The sequence below is a fragment of the Thermobia domestica genome, chromosome 5, assembly GCF_964235325.1.
Source record: "Thermobia domestica chromosome 5, izTheDome1.hap1.1, whole genome shotgun sequence".
NCBI classification, from domain to species: Eukaryota; Metazoa; Arthropoda; class Insecta; order Zygentoma; family Lepismatidae; genus Thermobia; species Thermobia domestica.
In genome coordinates this window covers 120,551,206-120,575,742 of record NC_137458.1, presented here as the reverse complement: position 1 = coordinate 120,575,742, position 24,537 = coordinate 120,551,206, and the positions used below count along the sequence as shown (strand labels likewise).

Sequence of the window (24,537 nt, the reverse complement as noted above, 5' to 3'; positions counted from 1 at the left end):
GATTACTTACCATTTCTCACTGCTGAAAGTCCTGTCTGTGCTTCTAAGGTAGGTCCTGTTTTCAATCAATCAATCCTATCTATTAAAGATTAACTGATCAATGAAGTGTCAATGGTTTTTGAGTTAGAAGTACAAAACCTCATGCCCTATTTTAGTAAGTGTTTCCCCACGTTGTGTATAGTATCTGTAGGTGTAAAAATAGTACTGTATATTGTATGTAGGACTATGAAATTTGATCTAGCTTTCGCCCGTAATCATACATGTAAACTACAAAAAGATGAAAACAAATTAAATTATTATTATTATTATTTCAAAGAAAAATTTATGATGATTACTAGCTAATTTGCTCATATTTCACTACGGCCAATATATTTTATTGAAACTGCATTGGCTATTTTGCAAGAAAAAAATCTCTATAATGTTTTCTCACTCCCGGTTTTCTCCATGGATGTATTTCATAAACCATGACATCTTCCTTCAATGTTTTCAAGGTTTAATATGACATCCTGGTAGCCTATTTAGCTATTTGTACGTAGGTACTGCTATTAGGACTTCACTCTTCGCTAGGACCTCATGCTTTCTTCTTCTTCTTCTTCTTCTTCTTCTTCTTCTTCTTCTTCTTATTATTATTATTATTATTATTATTATTATTATTATTATTATTATTATTATTATTATTATTATTATTATTATTATTATTAATAGCTGAACGAGGCTCTGAGTATGGACGGAGGCGTACTATAATAATCGCAAAGTAGCAATTTCGCGTAAATATGGTAGAAACATTACTGCCTTCCTCATTCATTCTTCCTCTGCAATTCCCTTGGTAGTAGTGTGATCGCCAAGGGACGTCATCTCTGATATGTGTGACGATCTAATAGCCATAGATTCCGAAAGCCCAGAAATCTAAATTCCTAATCCTAACAATCTGATACCAATACAGCAATGAATTCCTTCAAATAGGATGATATACTATACAATTTTATGGATTTATGGCAAGGAATGTTTGGCCCGCTTGCAGTAGCGAATTTTCAGGGAAGTCACAAAATGTTATGGCTTTAAAAGAAAGAAAAGTCCCGGGTTCTATTCCCGGTGGGAGCTCATGTGGTTCGAATTCCACATTAAGCTGTAGGCCCATGTCTCATATAGCCTCGATGCTGAAAGGAACGCTTCGCTCAAAAAAATACATAGGCCTATCAAATGAAATGAAAAATCTTCCCTTAGATTGTAGCGATAGTTCTTTTTGTGACTTCCCTCAAGAACCGCCACTGTTCGCTTCTCTAAAAACATTGTCATTTTCGTTTGCACTACTGAATAGAGTAACATTATTTAATAATTTGTCTTTTATCCTATACAGTAAAAGCATATAGAAAACTGAATTGCGACAGCTCGTGACAAATCTTCAATTAACGCGAAAGTGTTGATGGAAGTCCTTGCACTTAGCAAGTACGACCTCGATAAAGCGGTGAAATGCTTGACAGCAGTGACAAGGAGAAAACAAACAAGTATTCATAACGAAAATTAAGGAAGAAAAACAATAACAAACAATAACACTTGTAAGTGCTGGGAAGGACTTTTCAAGCTTAACCTTATTGTGTGATTAGAGTAATGAAGGTAGCTGATAACAGTACAAATTACGGCTATTATACAAAATACTACAACTGATAATGGTCAGTGATATATAAATCATGGCCTCTGTGACCTACATAGTTTAACAATATTCTTAACTTAGGTGCAATACCACTTCTCTTCCCGGTACAAATGCAAGTGCAAGGTCGAGTGTCAAAGTAAACATTGCTTTGTCTTTGATACGTGAACTAACGTAAGTGACATCCTCCTTTTGTGTATTTTGTAACCAAGTAACAAGGTTAACTTTAATTGATGTGACATATTATATATCACACGCCTGGTGTTTGTGTGTTGTAACGGAAAGTATTTCCTTTTAGTTTACTTTGGCCAAAATTACGGAAACAACAGATTTAACAAGCAAGTAGGACCTTCACAACAGTTCCTCCTTGGCCTCAAAGAGGGAAGTTTTTTCATTAATAGTGAGTTTTTCAAGTCAATTACGGAGAAATGCATCAATAGGGTGATGCAAGAGAAGTAGGTAGTGTATTTGCTTCATAATCTAGAAGCTCTATGTTCCATATTTGGCATATTTCTGAACCACATTTCATATGAATTTTCGTTTGTAAAAAACCTTAACCAGGGGCGTCATTTAGGGGGGGGGCAGGGAGGGGCAATTGCCCCCCCTCAGTTTAAGATTTACATAGATTGTATCGATAGAATAGTAGTAAATGAGTGAAAAGCGCGAAATTTTACTTATATCAAGGGGTCTTGCCCCCCCCCCCAAGCAAAATCTGAAATGACGCTCCTGACCTTAACCTAAGTCCAGTTTTTAACTGAAGTATAGGCATACAGTATATTTCGGACGCACATAACGTCGACAGCGTCACAAACTGTCGTATCTCAGTTTTCTAAACTTTTCAGGAGAGCGATTTTTAGGTTTTCACACAACTTTGAACAGCCATAACTCAAAATCTATTTTACCGAAAGGAGAGAAAATTTACCAAGTTATAACTTAAATCATAAGAAATCAGTGTAGAAAGTTTTATGGAGTTTGCCTGTAAGAGCTTGTGGAAAATTTGGCGGGAAAAAGATACGACAGTTTGTGACGATGGTAATCCTCTCTTGTATGAAAGATACGACGCATATTTTTTATACTGAGAACTACATTAATAGATGAACAATCGGAATATATTGCACTTTTATTGAAAAACTTGTGTTTATTACACAAAATAATTTAACAAATGCTTCCTGAGATTCTTGAGGGTAAAACGAAATTCCTGAGAACACACAAGAAACACAATATTAAGAGCATACTAACCATAACATAAAATAATGCTATCAAGTTGTCGTTGCCAGAATATAAAATCTTGCAAAGTAATTTGCAAATTGCATGCTTTGATATTGCACTTGAGAAGGATGGCTAATGTGGTAAGTTTCTGTAAAATTGAACATGTTCAGGGTTTCGAATGATTGGAGTTGGGCCCGGACACAATGATAACGAGTCCTCGTAGGCGTGGGAGACCCGGGTTCGATTCCCGGCGGAAGCTCATGTGGTTCGGATTCCACGTTAATCAGTAGGTCCACGTCTCATATAGCCTCGCTGCTGAAAGGGACGTTAAAAATCAATCAATCAAAACGAGTCCTCGTACTTCTCTGGAGCGATAATTTTTGACAAGTATGCAAAGTAGGAACTTCTATCTGGTGGATTCAATTTGCGTTCTTTTCAGGGAAATAGTTATGTAAGTGTCCTCAAAATGACTTGTCTTAAACTGAATGCAGTTTGGATAGTCTTTGTTCACTTTCACTTCGCGCATTTCTGTCCGATTGATTGGATCTCCATTTTCGTCACGTCTAACTGACAGAATACAAAGACATTGGGACAGAGATCTAATCTCATACATCGCTTCTGTCAATACAATGAACGGTATATTGGTTCTTTTTCCTTGCCAGTTTAACAATCGGTTCAAGTTGCGAGGGTACAAAATTACTCCCACAGTGCTTAATAGATGTACTTATAGCACTGTGAACTGAATCTCCCTCATTTTGTCCATGCCTAGATTCAAAGAATCGGAGAGAAATTTCTCTGATGTTCTTACGTGTTTGCACCGCATACCCCATCATAGCAACCAACCTGAACTCCTACTAGGTCCATCCTGTATTTCTCCAACTCATTCATTACGGATTTTAACGCGCCTCCCTATAAAGAATTCTAATATTCCATGTTCCAAGTCTCATATCCATTTTCTTTTGCTGATGTCGTGCCAAGTTATCAGTCTTGGTCCGATGCTTCTGTGATTTTTTCTGAAAAAGTGCCTTTTTTTTTCTATTATAGGATGAGTTTGTTAGGCTCACCCAAACCCCCAAGCTGGAGGGCTCACCCAAACCCTTGTCTGCCCGCGACTGCTTATTCAGTATCTTCGCAGCTAACCTCTATATCTAAAGGTCTTCTCCTGGGGTCCACTGCACAGAACTTTTAGAGAGAGAGAGAGAGAGAGAGAGAGAGAGAGTGTGTGTGGCTGTGTTATTTTGGTACTTTTTATTATGCTGAAACAGTTTGTGTATTTATTTATGTAGTGTACATGTAAAAAAAAAATACACTAGTAAGTATCAGATAATATCTACTGTTGTATTCTCCTGATGTTGACACGCATATTCCTAACGGTGACGCACATATTACTTATAATAAAGTTGCGAAACACGAATTGGAGCATTGATATTGATTTAACTCAAATTATATAGTAGCTTTATACCAATCATCGATCGCGAATCGGTTATACGTGTTCTCCTTGGAGCACATTAGGTCTTAAACGCAATGCATCATTAGTAGCCGTTATTATAGTCCATGTGGGTACTATACCTGATCTGGCTTCTTTACCCATCATTCCTACTGTAATCATCCTATTAGGTCATTAGTTCTAAGATAATCGTCGTCTTCTTGGATCAAGAACATGGAATTAGGTTAATACTTTGAATGATTTTCATTAAATAGCTACGAGGAAACAGCAGTATAATAACTAACAGGTAGAAGTACCTGAAGACAATTTTCTGGGAAGATCAACGTTTCTTCAGAAAAGCGGAAGGAAATGTACGCATACACACCATCACGTGTATGTGTGAGAGAGTGTGTGACGCCTCACCCCTTTTTTCGCATCTACCATTTATACAAAACGTTTACTGTTATTATGTTCAATACAAGGTCTTTCTTCGTAAATATACTACTTGCTTTGCTTTATTTTACATACATTGCTACTGAAGAACGAACGTCTGCAAGTTACCATACAAGTTCCCGCCCTTGGCAAGGTCTCTGGTGTATTCTTTTTGCTTTCTTTTACTTTTTTTTCTTTCGGGGAGATAGATATATCTACTACACGATACGTACACGCAAGACTTTCTTATCATTTCTAGACCTATTTTTTCCCCTCTGCTTTGTTTCATGACTTACCTCGAGGTATTTATTACTTGACACAACCAAGCTCGACCAATTACAGTACATATATACTATATAGTATCTACCGTATATTAATCCATCCAATTCATTAAAGAAGAAAAAAGAAATGACAGACAATCTATCAATAATGGTGAAATTTTTAACAATAATTTTGTACTAGTACGTGTTGTATAGTGCAAGGGATGTATGTGAGTTTTTTTTTTTAAGCTGTAATTTGACACTAAGTTTCTAGGTTTCTAATTGTAAATACAATAATATCGATGAAGAGATTAACAAGTGCAAAGTCGTAAGTTCAACTAATATTACATACAGTAATAAAATACGATTGCGATTCTACAAATAGTGAAACACATTACTGCTTTATTAAATTTCTTACTGGAGTGCAACGAAGAAAAAAAATGAAATAAAATGATATGTTCGGAAAAGTGAGGAAGAATTTTTTTTTTTAATTTTCAACACTTTTAACAAGCCGGCTACACTGTTTAGGAATAACCAGAGACATGATAAGAAGATAGCAGGAAAACTAGAGAAAGCAAGAAAACTGAAGTTGATGGACTCATTAGTATAGATAAATCCTACTCCAAGACAAGAGACTAACGGGAGCCTGCAGTGCAGAGATAACCAACTAACACCAACAATGAATGTGCATATTTCATAAAAGATGAACTGATCTATTATTGACTAATTTTTCATAGTAACATGTGCTAAGTGGATCAAAAGTAGCCTTACAATTTGTTTCATTATTGATTTCGCATTTTAGGTCTATTTTCTTCCAAATAATAGTCTACAACCAGTAGATCCTTGATCTATGTTTCAGAAATATTATTAAGCTAAGCCTTTTGGAAGAAGATCGCTGACTGCAGTTCTGCCAACTGATGCGTGACCAAATCGATTTGGAACCAGACCTCCTGGATAAGATTATCTGATCAGATGAAGTTTGCTTTAAACTGTCAGGTCACGTGATATCTGCGTGCACTGGGTTGATAACAGTCCTCACGTTACCATCGTTTCTCAACTGAACCAGTCTGGCATCACAATATGGGGTTCACTGTAGAGCGAAGGCATTGCAGGACCAATTTTTCTTGGTAGAACTGTAAATGGGGCGAATTACCTAGGCAGGTTTCGTGACGTGCTAGTGCCACAACTCAGCACCAGAGCTAACTTCACCGAACTATCCTTTCAGCAAGATTGGGCACTTTCTCATTATCATTTGGCAGTAAGGAACTACCTTGCCACACGGTTGGTTCGGAGAAGGGACAGCATCGAATGGCCACCACATTTATCTGACCTAACACAAATTGATTTATTTCTTTGGAGATGATGTAAAGAATAAGGTTTACGAGTTATACCTCCACATGGTGGATGATTTTTTTTTTTTAAAAGTACATCTCAGAAGCATTTATTGAAAGTGATGTAAATAAGATTTGAGTCATACTATGTTCGTAGTGTTACGGAAAGCTTCGAAGCAGGTTGCAATGTTAAAGAAGGTCAATTTGATCAATTATGCGATTAAATTATGCTAAAGAAGATCAATCAGTGAAGTGTTCAATCAGGTACATAAACAGTACTGAACAAATATAGATCAATATAGATCTAATTGTAATGAACACATATCATTATACTGTACAGTGCATACCTACTAAGTGTAACGCTACTTTTGGTCCACTTTCTATAGTGAAAAATTACATTACTTTAATATATACCGTATATGTTTCCAGCCGGGGGAGGTGATCCTGTAACCTAGCTCTCTCGGAAACAAGATAGTGTGGTGGATAGATTTGCTTACGATAAGAGAGTTAAAGCTGTTTCATCTCGAAAGAGTGTTGTAAAAGTGAGTGTCGTCTTAGAAAGTATGTCTGTTTCTCTTGGAAGAACTGTCTCGTCCCGAAAATGTTGTCTCGTGGATAATCTCAGTGGTGGGGAACGGCGGTCCACATTGTGAGCATCAACCTTAAATTAAGGTTTGCGTACCCGCCAACTGCACTGATTCAAGTTCTGATCGTGGAGTAGATCTCATAGTCTATAGCCTCGATGAGTCAAAACTGAAAAAAAAATTATATATATATATATATATATATATATATATATATTCTTCTCAGTGTTATATCAGTCCGTCCCCTTCTATTTTTAAACTGTATAACATTAAACAGAAATGAAAACATTGTTTTCTATGCTTTCAAAGCCACGAGACCACTCAAACTTACTTTGCTAATCAGCACGCTAAAAGAGGAATATGTATATGTCGACAACAGAGAACACGCGATAGAGAAAACCTTTAAAAGAGGCAGATAAAGAAAAAAAATGACAGCAATTCACCGGAGATAACTTTACCTAATTATTTGTGAAGATACTTGCCTTTTAACAGTCCTTAATAACACCAGTTCCGACGACGCCATACGACATTGAATGTGATCTGAAAAGAAAATTAAGATTTACGTGAAAACTAATAAATCTTGTGGCTTCTAAATACTGTAATATATCCAAGAATAAAACAATTAAATTTCTTAGATTTTTACAAACAAGAATCTTGCAATACGATTAATTCACACAGAAAATGACGCATTCATTTCTAATTACTCTATCAGTTGGTTTATACATAGAATACATCAACTGAATATTAGTAATATACTAATTTAGATAAGCAATGAAAGCAATTCATTACAATATGTCCACCTTAAACATACAAATGCATAGTAAATGTCAAAGAAATGAAGTAAACCTGTTACTTGTGGTGAAACAGTTTTAGGATAGAACGAGAAAATAGAAGCCGTCTTCTTTAGCCTACACGACGTAATCGTAGGACGTAAAACCAAAAGATTTGAATTTGAATTGAGAAAGTGGAAAAAACAGGAAAATGCCGGAAAACACCAAGAACGCGATGTTCAGAAATTTGCAAGCTCTGAAATCAAATATACTTTGAATATATAAGTCTTTGCACTAGAGGTGATCATTCTACCACTGCGTCTCCAAGTTCAAATTTGGTTAACGGAGGGGAGAGAAACATGGTGAACGCACAGCTGTGTAAGTTTATTTATTAGGTTGCAAATAGTAATAATGAGATTGAAACACGTCACTTGATTTATTAATTGGAGTCCTTTTAATACCGAGGTAATATTAAGCAGAGTGGGATCCGACTTATTACTTGGGCTTTTGTTCGGGGCAAGCATCCTCGTCAGAGATTTACCGAGGACCAAGTGGACACAAATACCCGTGTTAGTCACTTAGCCACGATTGAGTACTTGAACCAAGATGGCCATTTCGCAATCAAGGCTGACTCGGGCCCAGGCTCGCTATCTTCAATGCATCTCATGCTCACTAATCTCACGCTAACTCAGGCTCAATACTGTACTCGCTCGAGCCTGTTCTCGCTGTCCTCAACAAGGCTTGCGGTTTCTTACACTGGTTCTCACTAGGAGCTCGTGCTCGCTATCCACTTACAGTGTTAATTCTTACAGTAATGCTTTGTAATAGTCCGTGCGAATATCCCGCATTTGTATTACTGTGTTGTTTTTAGTCTTTCATATTCGATAGATGGCTGCAGTTAACCAGAACTTCAATATTTCGGTAGACGTATATGTCGACCTTATCTGGCGAATCTGGTTTGGAACAGGGAAGAAATATATTCTGGTCACTTTCCAATAAACACTTGCTTAGTGTCCACTAGAGATACTCAATGGGCGGGGGAAAACGAGAAGAGAAATTAATTATACCACGCTTTAACTCATTGACATAGTTACGAATCACAAGTAAAATCCAAGCATTATTTGAGGCACTATTTCAGTATACGTGGGTAAGACTGGTGAGAAATGTAGAAAATCAATTAAGGTAGCTGCTGGGAATAAGTCTGGAATCACTGTTCTTCCCAAGTGCGAACTACATGGTAGAACTAACCCACTCAGGGCCCTCCTCTTTCTATCATGTAGAACTTATACAAATATAGATAAGTGTCACGCTATCTTCACATGCTTTCTTGATCCAAAATCACAAAGCTTTCGAAACGGAAGTGACCGGACGAGGCTAAGTCTCATAGGTAAACAGGGATTATGCAAGAGTGTGTTCTTCAGATTTTATAATAAAAATTTTAGGGTATTTGAAAATATTTAAGATAATGTTTCAATTGAATGCGGTTCAGCATATAAAAGACTGAGTGAACCAGACCACATGCTATTTCAATGCTATGTCATAAACATCAGCAACCATTAATGGCACTTCGGGCTTCCTAGACCACAATATAATGATCTAGTAAACAATTTCAATTTTCGAACTCTAGGAAAAAAAAAAAAAAAAAAAGATGATGGATGTTGGACTTGTTATTCTCATATGAGTTATTAAATAGTAAGATTGATTGTATGGAGTTGTTCTCGAAAATACCACTGCGGATTCCCTCTTGCGAAACCAGAGTAGAGAATACAGAGACATTTTATTGTGCGAAAGCCGAGGCTGTGTACATTATATAATGACATTGTAAATAAGCTTGATAAAGTGGATGTATTTAGTCTTTCAGAAAGTAGGTTTAGATCATATGTGAAACAAGACATTTTCTGTAGAAATAATTAAAAAAAAAAAAAAAATATATATATATATATATATATATATATATATATATATATATATATATATATATATATATATATATATATATATGTAACATTTATAGTATGTACACAACACTGTAATTGGGCATTAAGCCTGTTGTGTTGTATATTAAATAAATAAATAAATAAATAAATTTCTTAATTCAAGCAGCTTTTTTTCTTTCTTTTTCTATTCTGAGTTTACATCCCACGATTATGTAACGAGGTTATGGGAGACGGTGATAATGAGATGGATGGAGGAATTACGGAAATGAGGAGAAAAGGGTTGTCCACCACAAAATAGTTTTCTAATAAAATATTGGATGAACATTGACTTTCTCTGGATGAATAGTGAGAGCTTCATAATTTTAAAGTCTCAAGGCCCGAAAACCTAACCAGGTTTCCAAGTTCACATATATAAGTTCACATATAGAGTTACAGGTGTTTCTGATACAGGTGTTTCTGATAAAACCGTTCAGTGCTTATAAATAGCAAATGGTTGTAGATAAACTGATGAAACCGAAAGTGAAATAGGAAAATATCAGAGTTTTACTCTACACAGAATCTCTATCATATAGCTCCAAAGGCCTCCTAAAATTTTAAATGGCAAAATTATGTACGGTATATAATTTGATAGCTCGATCAAAAGATTATGGAGTAAACAAACAATTTAAATAGAAAACAGCGTTTCACGTGGGGAACCGTTCATGAAATGACCAGAATTTAACTAAATATTTTATCTGACTGTGTACGAATTCAATTACATTGTACCCCACACGAAAAACGTTATCCTCTTTCACCATGATTTCTAAATGATTTATTAATAACACATCTTGCCATTTAAAATGTCTAATCGAGTGACCCCTAGGCCCTATGATAGAATTTTAGGATTTATGATTATATTTCTGGACTGTTGTTATCTATGACCATGTTCGCCCGTCACGTTTGAGAGATGACGTCCCTCGGCGAGCACACTATCCGGGGGAAACGAAAGGAAGAAAGCGGCCTAGGACCTATGTTAGGTACTATCCCAGCATTTGCCTGGTATAAATGAGGAAAACCTCATTTAGGATGACTGGCCTGAAAAATCTTTTTACACTTTATTGACTGAGTGCCCCACCGGGAATCGAACCCGAGACCGCTCGCACCGAAGGCGAGAGCGTTAACGACTACGCTACACGGGGCTACTAGGTCCCATGATGAAGATCCCTGTGGGTTAAGCATAGCACTCCACTTAATGAGCTCTCTGATTTGTTCCGATTTCATCTTTTATTTCATCCTTTCATCTCCAACCGTCTTTGATTTATAAGCACTGGATATGTTACCTGAAACAGCCGGCATATTTATCGTGCGGTGTTTGATCCGTTTGAATATGACATAAAAAAAAAACAAATAGTAGGCTATGCTACTATCTGCAACAATTATCAAACATAACTTAATAGTATTAGAACACGGTATATAAAAAAAAGGTTTGCTTTTTAAGTATGCAAAAAATGTTCGCAAGAAGGCAGACGCTTTTTGAAAAAAAGAAAAATGCACGTCATAGGTTGAGACCACGCGGAACTATCAACAAAGTGTGTAATACTTGAAGCAGGAAAGTCCAAGACCGCATTCCAAAACAGGATCACAATTACTCGAGTAATTATCACGGTATCAATTCTATTACTTCTAATTTTTTCCCTTTTCTTTTTAAACTAGAAGTTACCGCATGACTAACGGTCAGGGAGGAAATCAAATCAATTCACAAGTTAGTAAGAAAGTATGGCAAATTCTTATAGCTGCACTTTTCAAAGACGCGCAAGGCTTAATAGTTCAAATGTTACTAGCTCTATTAGCAAAATTAGTACAAATAGCGGTGCACACTTTTTTTTAAAAGAAAAAAAAAACTACCGTCTTGCTTTGTTGACAGCAATTAGTTGGTATTATGTATACCAAGTGTTACAATACAATGTAGTAAAATACAATATAAGCTCGTGTTCTGACAGAACTCTGGTTTCTGAATCAGTTTCAGCTGAGAAAGACTATTTCAGAAGTTCTCTATTCTAGTATTTCTAGATCAAATTACAGTGGATTCTACAATAATATTAGTGTATGGTGCCGTTTGTATTCTTGATGAATTCTGTCTCTCGTCTCGTCTCAAAAAGTTTTTCTTATCTCCTTTTATAATTTATATACATACAAAATATATGTCCTGATTTATTTTCTTAGTTACATCTAGAAGTTAACAGAATCCTTTCGCGTCACGAGGGGTCCACAAAAAGTGTGATATAACAACATTTAAACTATATTTATTATAGGGATATATCTTGTAATGACTTGTGTATCTTTAAGCGTTGATACATGCTCTTCATTGTGTTCATAGAATTACTTTTATCAAGGGTTTATACTATTAATCATGTAACGCTAAAGCAGTGTTTGAAATCTAAGGCTTTGGTGAACTAGTGTTGCCCACAAGACCCTACAAGTGAGAATAGTCTTGACTTGTCTTGAATTTGAAAAGGCACTTCTCGACTCAATTTTAGTCCTCATTTCGAGACAAAAAAAAAAAATTCTTGTCTCGTAAGCGATATATACGTATAAATATTCAAAGTATGACAAGATACTTATTATTAAAGAACTAACCCAAAGTTACTCCTCCTTGGTGTTACAATCACGAAAGACGATAGCCAGATTATTTTAGTTGAGTAGAGCTGTTATTTTAGATTTGTTTGGACAGATGATTGCTATTCGTTAATACAAGTACATCTCCCAATTACCAAGCGTGGTTCAACGCAGAAAATGTTGTGTCTCCACTAGAATTGAACCTGGGACCATGCGATTTTAAAGAATGTCCGCTAGTCATACAAAGTAATAATTTTAGGCATGTATTTTTTTCAGTTGTAAAATTGTTTATGATTATTTTACAATCATGGAGTAAACATTAGAGGAACATCTAAAGCAAAATACCTAAAAGAGTTCTTGCGTGATTAAGCAATTTTTGCGTGGGAGACATAGGTTCGATTCCCGGTGGAGCTCATGTAGTTCAAATTCTAAATTAAGTTGTAGATCCACGTCTTATGTAGCCTCAGTGCTGAAAGAGATGTTAAACTCTAATCCAATATCAAGAAATCTAAAGAAGTAAAAACTTTTCTGTTTGTATAATAATCAGTGCAACGAATAAGTGTCTTGCTTCAAGAGATTAGGTACTTATCTGGTAATTTAAAACAACTGGAAATCTCAGGAACATACAAAAAGTTGTCAATACATATCAAGACAGAGAAATCATTTGTAGACGTCGGTGAAGCAATGGTTCTGATTTGAGGAAATAGTATTAGTTATTTCGACAGTTTTTTTCATCGTAATTTCATTAAATTTCATATTTTATAAATTTGTTTCATAACCAAATTAAGGGCGCCCATGTTGTGGTTTCCGAGAAGGGGGGGCAAGTATAACCGGCGTTTCAAAATTAGTTTCAAATTTTGCTGTAACTAATGTAAAAATTCTATTGGATTTTCGATATTCTGAAGTACAATTTCCTCTAGGGGGGAGCGAGGGCCCCACCTTGCCCCCCCTGATGGGCGCCCTTGAACCCAATGGCTTTTACACCACCATTAACATAGGTAATCTGTAATTATTGGTAGATCATTTGCCGCAAACTGAGAGGTTTCCATGTTTCCAGATAATCTCTTCGTCTTGGAGAAACAATTTCTTGTTTTAATACCTCTACGAATTGTAGTACTTTCCATCCCTCCTTTTTTTCTCCCACTGTACTTCTCCCTCAGGATATAGTTCCCGAGATATAAAATCTTTAATTTATTATTATTATTATTATTATTATTATTATTATTATTATTATTATTATTATTATTATTATTATTATTATTATTATTATTATTTGCAGACTAAATATTACCCAGTATAAGTGTGTGCAAGAATAGATGGAATAAGGATGTAGAAGAAAACAGGACGACTACAAGAAAAGACACAGTCGTAAACGTAGGTTCTTCATCACAAGATAACATGATCTGGAATTAAAATAGGAAATTTTTTCACTGAAAATGAGCATTCCAATACATACTGAGTATATTGCGCAAATAGACTGTAAAGTAAGTACTTTTAGGCCGTAATTGTACAAAGTGTTTTGGATACAAAAATCTTGCGGCCGAAACCTTGTAGGTCAAAATAAAAGCTGGCCAAAACATTGCAAGCCAAAATCTCATCTAGGCAAAATCTCGCTTGGCCAGATCCTCGTAGTTGTTCTGATGACACTTCGACGGCTAAATTTTAACCTGTAGAATTATAGCAGGCTATAGACCCTATTTTCCTTCGTGAACTTTTGGTCACACGAGCTTTAAACCAACTAAGTTTTTGTCCCGCGAGATTTCGTCCGTTGTGTATAACGTAATAAGAATGTAAAATGTACCTGGATATGTAGATAACATTATTGCTAATTGTATAAAATATTAATACTTCCTAATACTTTTAGATGGTGTATATTACAAACATTAACTTAAACAAACGTAAACAATTTGAAGTATGTACTTAAAGAGAAGAAAAGTGAAAAATATGAGGAGCATGTTACATTCAACTATTTCCTGCTGCAAACTTTCAAGTATTGTCACGAGAGTACTCAGTCTTTCGTGTGATGTCGTGCCGAGAGAGTTAAGTACCACACCGCACTATGAGTTTCACTACTTACATTCCTTTGCCATAATAATAAATCTGTGCCACACTGTACCTTATGTACACACCAAAGTCTAGAACAAATGAAAGCAATATTATAAAATTCCTTTTAGTATTATCAAGATTCTTTTAATAGCAAATATGTTCTCTAAAAACTCACGTTTTCTTACATTTAGAAAAAGGAAGATACAAATATGGCCTCAGTGTCCTGACACAAACATGATAAAATAGAAACAATATTTTTTAATTGTTCCTGGATTTTTAACCAGTCTTCCTGGATATAAGTATATATATATTTTAAAATGAAAGTACAAATAAATAATGTGGATAGAACTTCAATATAAATAAATATATTTCAAGATTAAAGTGACATAAAGAGTTTGGTATAGATGAATTACCGTACATCTTTTTAATACGAAAGCAAATTTTTATAATAATATAAGGATTAGTCACATCCCTTGCAATATTCTAGTATACAACATATCTGTATTTCTTACAATACAATGGAAGTAGGTTGACATTTAAAATACCTCGTGTTCGACTGTCCGCAGCCATTTTCCCACTAGTTTCTCGATTCTATGTCGATATCAAATATTGTTCCTAGAGGCAAAGAAAAAAGTCAGTCACTGTTGTTTCTACGTCTTACTGCTTGGTGAAGTATTGTGATTTCAGAAAGTGTGCCATGAACCAAAACAGGTAGGGATTCGATGGGTCAAGGTTGGAACTATATGATGGACATTGCATCAGTTTGATGCCATCAAGTTTCTGAATTTTTTTTTTCGAGTCTAATGTGGTTTTGCGTTACACTGTTGCAACAGAGTGCGCTTTCGGTTCACAAATGCAGGGTACTTTTGATGTAGTGCAGTATACATCCGTTCCAACTGTTCGGTATGAAGACAAGCATTGATGGTAGGACAGTTACGAACGAGCTCGAAGTGAATTGGCCCTCGTAGTTCCACCACACAGATAATGAATTTATGATCGAAACGGGTCTGTTTGATAACCAGTTCTGAAAGTTCATCCTTGCTCTGTCACTGTTGTGGCTCAATCGGGTTTCGAAGAAAAAAAAAAAAACTTTTCGTCGCGTGTGACAATTCATTTTAGGAAACGCACATCACACTGATTTTGCGACAATTGTCAGAACATGCCTATTTCCTGTAGATCTGAGCTGAGGTCAACTCATGTGGCACAATGCGGAGGCTCCTTATGGTTTTCCCGAGTTCGTGAAGGTGACGCGCTACAGTCGTGTCAAGTTGGTTTGACAATTATCGTGTGCCAATGGATGGAATTTTCTCAATGGCGTGTAGTACTAGGTATAACATCCGAATTTGTTACCCCGGGACGGCAGGATCTTCGCTGATTTTTGGAATTTTTTACTATCGACACGAAATTTTTGAAACCGATGAGTTCTTGTACTGTCGTTCAATGAAGCTTCCCCTTCGCATGATAAAGATTTTGGGTTGCTGTAGTGGAGTTATACCAGACTTCAAACTCATAGATTAACAGTTCACGCATCTTTGGCATGGGAGACTTAGGTTCAACTTCCGGCGGGAGCTCATGTGGTTCAGATCTCATCTTAAGCTGCAGATTCACATCTCATATAGCCTTGGTGATGAACGGGGGCCTGAACTTAAATCCAACCCCCCCAGTAACAGCTCACGTATCAGACTTGTTGAGCACTCATCGTTACTGCCAGTAAAACCTGGCAGAAAATACTAATGGAGTGGCAGTCCCTGTGCTAAGTAATCCCCTTACTATCTCTTGAGCCAGTTTGACCTTGTGCTTACACTTTACTTGCATTTTGGATTGTGAAAATATTGCAAGACTTACGACTAACCCTTTGTACGTATTCATTGCAACAGTTATTAACTTCCAAACTATCTTTTTGAATCGATTCAACATCTCAAAAATATGATTCCACTTTCTCCATTAATTATATGTTCAAACCGCAGGTGGTAGAAATCGATTATTTCCGGGTTCAACGGTGATCATTATAGAACAGAAACGATAATAGATACCAAGAAAAGTTTTCCTTTTGAAGAGGAATCGATTCCTCCCCAAACTGTTCTTATTAAAGTTGTTATATTCTTTCTACCAACTTATGGTTCTCTTACAATTAGGTAAAATTTTACTTGTGTATAATGTAAGATGCATGTATTTAAATAAGTACATATCATTTAGAGACTTTTACAAGTACTTTGTCTGATTTTATCGAGATCAATGGTGCTAAAACTTTTTGAGGCTACACAGAAAATTACATTATCCTGTGATAGATATCTGCGCTTAGATCTTCATTTGATATACATTTAATGTACACGTGTGTAGCCATGTTGAAACAATTGAAACGTTTATATTAGGCTATGTTCATGGTGCTTAAGATTAGCGGTCCTAGAACATAGCCTTGTGGAACCCCAAACACAATGTTAAAAATAAAAATAAAAATCTATAGTTTTATGTCATGATAGCAACTAACCATATGGGGTTGTAACAGCAGTAGAAAGAGGGAAATAAATAAGTTAAAAAAAGTATGTAACGTGTGCTACCATGCGTTTCACGTAACGCACTTCACTATTATCCTAATATAATATTCCGGAAGGAATATACTTATTACAGCAGGTGAGGGAGCCCTGTCTACCAGCGTCATGGAACGTGGCGGGCGCGCGCAAACCACCCCCGCATTTAACAGAAGGCAAGCTACATGAAAATAGATGTAGTCGGTCGATTCGGTAGGTGGATGCAATTTTTTCCTCTTCTTTTCTTGTTTTTGTTATGCTAGTATGAGTAATTCATTATTATTACTGTGCACGTGTCTATCTTTGAAAAAATGGAGGGAACAGAAAAGGCAAAATGGCGGGAAGAGCAGCAAAAAATAATCTTTCTCCAGTCTAATTCATTTCATTGATAGTACAGCATGTAGAACAACAGGTTGGGACTGCTTTTATTCAGTATTTGAGGTTTTATTTCCGTTAAGAACCGTTGAAGCCAAGTTCCAAGGGCGGATGTTACTTCAACTGAATTTCTTTGGTCCATCTCTCCTTTTAAGCACCTCTCCACTATCATTACTCACATCGTCGTCAACCTTGGGAATCATTATGGTTGAAACGTGGACGGGTACACAACGATCATTCAACGGAGTTTCTACACGAAAGATTCCTTATACCACGTCTATACAGGGCTATTAGCAAGCCAAATTGCTTTTTAGTTAGATAATTTTCTTATTAATACATCGGCCCCTATCGTCATTATTTCTGATTTATTTTACCAAAGTTTGCAACATTTTAATTAGCCTTCTTCTCAATTGCCTTCACGACACAAAGTCGGAACAGAACATTTTGTATTCTGAATGAGAATTAAGCCCAGGACCACACAGTTTCTACTCTACTAAATAAAGTTTGAAGACAAATGTCATGCCTTGATTTGTACATTCAAAAAAATAAAATAAAAAAAAAGGTGGTTATATAGTAGATAATTTAACTTACAGGTACACGTGGCCAAGTTCACAACAATACAGTAATACGCTACTTAGCGCGCAGATCATGAATTAGGTATATGTACGTCCAAATGGTGCACGTTCAACTAGGTAATACAAATCTAGCATATTTAGTCTTCGTGGCATAATTTCTGGTTTTCTAGTCTAGAGTCTGCTACTTCTTAATTAAGATAGCATCGCAACTGGCTTCAATATGTTGGATCAACACTAAAATTTTACGGCCCCATCAGCAATCAAAACAGGGATGTCACATAGGAACACAGAGTAATAATGTACCAACTTATAAATGTTAGTAAGTGCTACTAATTTCCGGCCAAAAACAAATTGTGATAATACAGAAGTAGTCATATTTATAAAACTGTACTACATATCCATATAAGAACATAGCTCTGTTCTGTTCGTCAATACTATTGTATACTTTTAACTGAAAGAACAGAACAGAATTTAAGACTCGCTGTAGAAAACAATCTAAGTGCTACCTTGAAATTGTTTCACTTATTTTATTTTTTAAATACGTTTATGGCACAATTTACTATCTTTTGTCTCTACTGTTACAGTAATTATTGTGTTTAGCACTTACATTGTTTTGTACAGCGAGTCTTCAATTATCGATATTTCCTATATGTGATGACTTTTGAGTCACCATGTAGTGCTTTCGACACTAAATGAAACAAAATGATATAAAAGGTGCACGGATTGCCCTCTGGTCATAATGATTCAATTTACATTTGAGCAAAAATTCAAATATATATATATATATATATATATATATATATATATATATATATATATATATATATATATATATATATATATATATATATATTGAATGTGACAGTGCTGCTATCTTTTGCTGCTTTACACTCACCTTAATATTAAACATTCTCTTCTTCCTTCTTTCCTTGAATTATACTTTAAACAAATGAAAGATTCCTTATATCAATATTGAAACTGATGGCTTGCTATGCAGAGACGTCATAAAGTCTGAAATCAACTAGAGAATAGGATTGTCAATCATATACTGTACTGGTTTGTAAGCTGCTTCCTGCCTAATCTCTGATTTAAAAAGGGTTTGGTTTATCAAAAGGGTTCTCTTATATACTTTCTCTGTCCGTGTGTCCGTCCTCCAGAAGAGACAAAATCTTAAGAACTACTTGATGGATCACCATCAATTTAAGCCAGGAAGAAGCGACATGTACTTTTTTATATCGGCCAACAAGCGCATTGAAAGGGTCAAATAAGGACAGAAAAATGGGGTCAAAATGAGATTATGTGGGAAAATAGCGAGAACGAGAAGAGATATCGGAAAAGGTTAAATGTATGAAATAACACCCATAGTCGACGCAAAGCAATGAGGTAGAACAGATCCATGCGAACAAAGTAGAACATCCGGAAATGGACCAATCACATGTACAACATTGTCGCAATATGTTACGGAAATGAGCGAAAATTGTGGTAAGGAGCAGGAAGAAAGAAGAAACGAAAACAGAAAATATGTGTTTTTGCTTTGGGTGCATATGTCGCCCGTATGCGAAAGAGGCGCAGATTCATCTCACTGCACGGAGATGGGAGAACACGCAGGAAGGATGCAAACGCCGTTCATATAGGCAGCCAGCGAGATAATATTGCGCAGTGGGTTGCATATATCGCGTAATGGGAACAACAATGGGATGTTTATTGGAAACGAAAATGTGTGTAGGCAGTAGTAACACAAAGACAAAAATGTTACTATTACTGTTATGTTGTACGCGTATTTTCGTAATGATGTAATGTTAATACTCATGCGTGGTACTGATATTACTGTTCCTGTTTATCTTACGCATGTGGGCCAGCTGTCAAAAGAGAGTCAAAAGTTAGTTTTCTAAGTTCGTTGATGGAGGTGATGCTGAAAGCGGAAGTGGTGCAAATAAACCATTTCCGGTTTTAACGTTGATCCCTATAGAACAAAAACTGTAAAGTCATAGCGAGAAGTGGTTTCCTGCAATCGATTCTCTATTAGATCTAAAACAGAAAGTGATAGAAATCCATTGGAACTTACAGTGTCAATATTGGTCTACTCGTACATAGTGCCAAAAACGTTACGAGATAGTGAGAAATAGTTTTTTTTAAAAAAATCTAGTTAGTGTTCTGACACGTGAGAATAGTTATAATCCTGTCTTCTAATCCTCTATTTAAACCGGAAGTGGCAGAAATCAATCAGTTCCGGTTTTAACATTGATCACTGTAGGGTAAAAGCTGTAATAGCGAGAAGCAGTTCTTTGCAATCAATTAAGTGAGCGGAGAAAATTACTACTACTTCCGGTTTGAATATGAATTGAGAAAATATCACACCCTCGCTACAATCTTAAATATAATTTTTTTTAAAAAAAAATCAGTTTCCATGTCAACACTAAAGTCTTTTAGTGGGGAATGGAAAGTGTGCGGAAAATGCATTATTGAAAGTAAAGTAAAGGTGGCATAGAAATATAATTTAAATTTGCATTGCGGCCTTCAGTCATCTCTCAATGTAAATAATAGTTTTTTTTTTTTTTTTTTTTGTCTGGGTACTGATGGGTAGGAAGATGTTTAACTTTAAGAGGTTTCCAGATATTATAAGATATTTTCGTGGGCAATACTGTAAATGTTATACAGGGCAGGTCGAAATGATGGACCTGATTTCAGAAATTTATTATGTGAAATATAATAAACATACGTTGTTGTGAGACATGCATTTCGATAGATTAACTTTCAAAGTTTTGTTTCCACTTTCTACCGCTAGAAATGAGCAACGAAAATGAATTATTGATATTGACTGCAAATTGCCACAAAAGGTTTAGCAGGAGATAGACACATCAGCTTTATAATGTACCGTGTTACACGAGATGCTCACAATAGAACATTTGTTGTATATTCGAAGAAAACTTTGACAATTTAACTTTCTTAGCGCATGTTTCACAATAACAAATGTTCATTAGATTTCACAGAATAAATTTCTGAAATCGGATCCATTATTTTGACTTGCTCTGTACTCAATGTGCAGGAACTAAATAAGGAATAACTACAGTAACAATCCTAATATTCAAGAAACTTATTCATTTCATAACAAACTCAACTATACTGTTTTGCGTCTAGTCAACACTATATTTTATATATAGTAAAATATAGTATCTTTTTGGGTAGAGCTAAAAGGTGCTACATGGAATTTGGACTTTTTTCAGTCACTTTTTATTATAAAAAGTTTCTTCTTATATACAGTAGTAATACATATTACAGATAAAAAAATAAGTTCCTCTAGATATTTTGGTGTTTTGCTGGTGAATTTATAGAAGCCCAATCACCAAGGCTACTAAGGCCAAGGTGTTAAAAGGTACCTCTCAGGAACCAGGCGCCCTAGAGATTGGAGGTGATGATCAATCAGTGGAGATTGGTATCTTCTGCAGTGTTCCGGCTCCTTTCATCCAGAAATGTTGCTGACTGCTTGAATCTTTATCACTTGTCGATCGTTGACGATGGTTGATGACGTCTTCTTCGTGATTGTCGTCTAGAATGTGTTTACAGCCAGCATGGAATGTTGGAAACACGTGTAGAACCTTGCAATGTAAAGGGTGGCCCAAAAGTAGGTATACAGTCCCGTACCGTATTTTAAAACATTTCTTATTGTTATCAAATAGGTAGACCTAGCTTCTTCATTATGTGTTCTTAAGATCTTTTTACTTATAACTTAAGCCCGGAACAGTTGAAGCAAATAAATCCATAAACTAAAATTTTATACTTGATGAGTGCAAGACTGTATACGGTGCCTACTTTGGGGCCACCCTATATATAAACACAAACAACTGCAATAATCACAGATTTATAATCTTCTTTTCCATTTTCTAGTATTTGAATTGACTCATATCATATCTTCGCAATGTTAATTTCTTTATCTTCCAGCGGGAGAAGTGCGGAGGGGATCTTCCACTATTAACCCGTTAAAAAAACTTAAAACTTCAATTTTCAAGTTATATACACTGTGACAAATCAAATTCCTTCACGTCATGTATTTATACTGTGGCACTGCTAGTTATTTACGCCAACTCTTTTTTGGAACACTATTTTACAAGTAGTATAATATATTCGTCACATAATAAATAAATAAATAAGCAATATGTTCCAGGAAAATAAAAGCTATCAATTATTATTAAGCCATAATAAATATTTTTTCTCGAAAACCACGCGTTAAAATTTCCCTCAAATATCTCATTTCGATCATGTCTATCGATTGAGATTCTATACGTATTATCTTCGCAAAATTTTATAGTTACGCAATAGCTAAAGACTATGAGTTACTAGTAATTTCCGACTAGTAATGCTAGTCATAACAAACTGCATGATGTGGGTCAAGCGCACTCAGAAATTTTTGTTGGGACAGGTCCAAGCTTTGCGAGGGAGTTCCAATACTAGAAGCCACTACGTCAATGTAGTTTTGAAAAGGTATTATTCATGGGGTGAGTACTCTGCCATTAAGCCATTGCAGTCCCGCATATTGTCATGCAATGACAACCAAATGGTGAGCCGCGAGCGTATTTCATCCGGTCAGCTAATAAAAATAAAAAATGTCTTATCTGTTTCTCTCTTTTTAATAACTTTATGCCTAAGAGGAAGAGTGTAGCTGACCCTCGTTATATATTTCTGAATCGAGACTTGACTTTTAAGCTTTTGGTTACCAAGCCCACTTTGGAACGTGAGTCGGCTAGGCCGCCAGATTTTGAAATTATATATAGGATTTTATGACGGGGGTACACCAAGAACCACCAGTACATTATTTGAATTAAATTTAAATTTTTAAAATGCCTTTAGACATCTGTTGTGTGAATGAGGAATTTCCCTGGAAATGCGAAATGGTTGCTCTCGGTAAATCCTTTTTCATCAACCTTCAGTAAATTAACTTAAACTATTGCTTTTGCAAAACTCCACTGTCTTTTAAGGCCGAAACGGAAATGTGACATGAAATTTTCGGAAAGTATTGCTATTTTCACTGCTAGCTTCTTACTTTAGATAGTGTATATTCATAACGAGGGGGGTGCACATTCTCTGCTGCTCCCCCTTAATCCCCCCTCTCTCTCTCTCTCTCTCTCTCTCTCTCTCTCTATATATATATATATATATATATATATATATATATATATATATATATATATCGTGGTGGTTATTTTAAAATGATCGTAGCTCAGACTGTAATTGGAATAGGGACATGAAGCAAGAAGCAGCATATCCAAAATAAAATAAAGTCAGAAAATGTATAACTTACGCACCCCCAAATATAGTTCTTATTTTATCCTGACCAGCAGTGTGTTATAAACTAGTGATCACTGTTGTAGAGGATATGAAGAAGAAACATTTTTGTTGTGAAACACTCAGTTATGAAGAATTCATCAGCTATGCATTGTAATAAACATGGTTGTTGTAAAGCTTGGTCCAATAAAACCAAGAGACTTCCTTGTTCGTTCCTCTACCAAAAATCCTTATATCAGCCACCATCACCTCCAATCACGGAACAACGTCTCTGAGTCATAGATGCATGCAGCATGAACGCATTCGCAGCGAGACGGCAGCTAACACGGAACTAGAGCAATGAAAAGCTGAAAACATTATAAAATTTCATGTATAAAGTCTGAATTTTTAGGTAACGAAGAAAAAGCCGACAGATGAAGCTATGTCATTTTTCCGTTTAGTCCTGGAGGCGTTGAAGGCCTATCTTGGTCCTTGAAACCAGTGATGGGCCCGGTTGTCCTCCGTCATACGAATGGACTGTATGTTTAAGGGTACTATTGAAATTATAACAAGTATGTTCTCTCATCTCCCCCCTCTCTTTTGTCAGTAAATTCACCTTTTTCTCTTTCTCTCTCTCTTGTTATGCGCACACGTGTGTGTGTGTGTGTGTCAAAGTATTAAAATGAAAGATAACTTCATGGCTTATCAAAGTGTTAAGTGAGTAAGAATCACAAAAAATATAAGTTACATGTTTTTCTTGTGAGGTGTGTAAAAGTTAATCAAGCGAGTGTGTAAACACTGTGTAGAATGTCAGAGATGACATTATATCAAAATATTGTTTAGACCTATTATTATTATTTCATATAGTCTGTGTTCAAAATCACTTTAAACTTGGTAGACGAATAAACATGAAATTACTGAAATATTTAAGAGATAGCTCCGTGATTAAGGAAAATCACATCGGGAACCAAACACCTGAATGTTTGTGCTCGAGTTACTGGAATCATTTATCCACTATAAAAGTCTGCACTCATATTCAGTTGATTCGATATTGGTTACTTCCAGTCACTGGATCTGTCTGGGTCACCAGGTCAGACTGGGTTTGAGCAACCAGACTCAAACTTGGGTGATCCGAAAGAAGTCGTAACTCAAGTGCTCCAAGTGAACCTGGCAATTCGTGTCATCACTACTTGACACAACCAGCCGGAGAAATTCGAGAATAGGGAGACGTAGGTGCAGGTGTAACTAGTTTTTGTAGAATATCTGATCTTCAGTTCCTCGTGACATGATTTATTTTGGTTACAGATAAGAAGCACAGTTCTCAGAACAGCTTTTTATTTTTTTCCACAAGTCGGTATTTTTCCGAATGTTTGCGTGGTCCTCTCAGATCGTGGAAATACTCGGTAGAATCTTTTCATGCATGTTTCTTTGAATTCTTTTCAAATAAGATTCAAAGCAGCAGTGCTCCCACAAAAGTTGCAGATTCCTGATTTTTTTCAGCGTGCACTTCAGACTTCAAATTTTCCCTTATTGCATACTCCATGGGATTGAGGTTAGGAAAT

General features: G+C 35.8%; 1 protein-coding gene across 2 annotated transcripts in view; it reads right to left on the bottom strand.

The window, feature by feature from the left end:
- The window catches only part of Delta (neurogenic locus protein delta), a 430,997-nt gene that overhangs the window by 144,809 nt on the left and 261,651 nt on the right, over window positions 1-24,537 (bottom strand). For both annotated transcript variants that reach the window (XM_081759002.1, XM_081759001.1), the window contains exon 2: window positions 7,373-7,430. The gene's annotated coding sequence lies outside the window, so the exon portion shown is untranslated. The remainder of the gene's footprint in view (window positions 1-7,372; window positions 7,431-24,537) is intronic.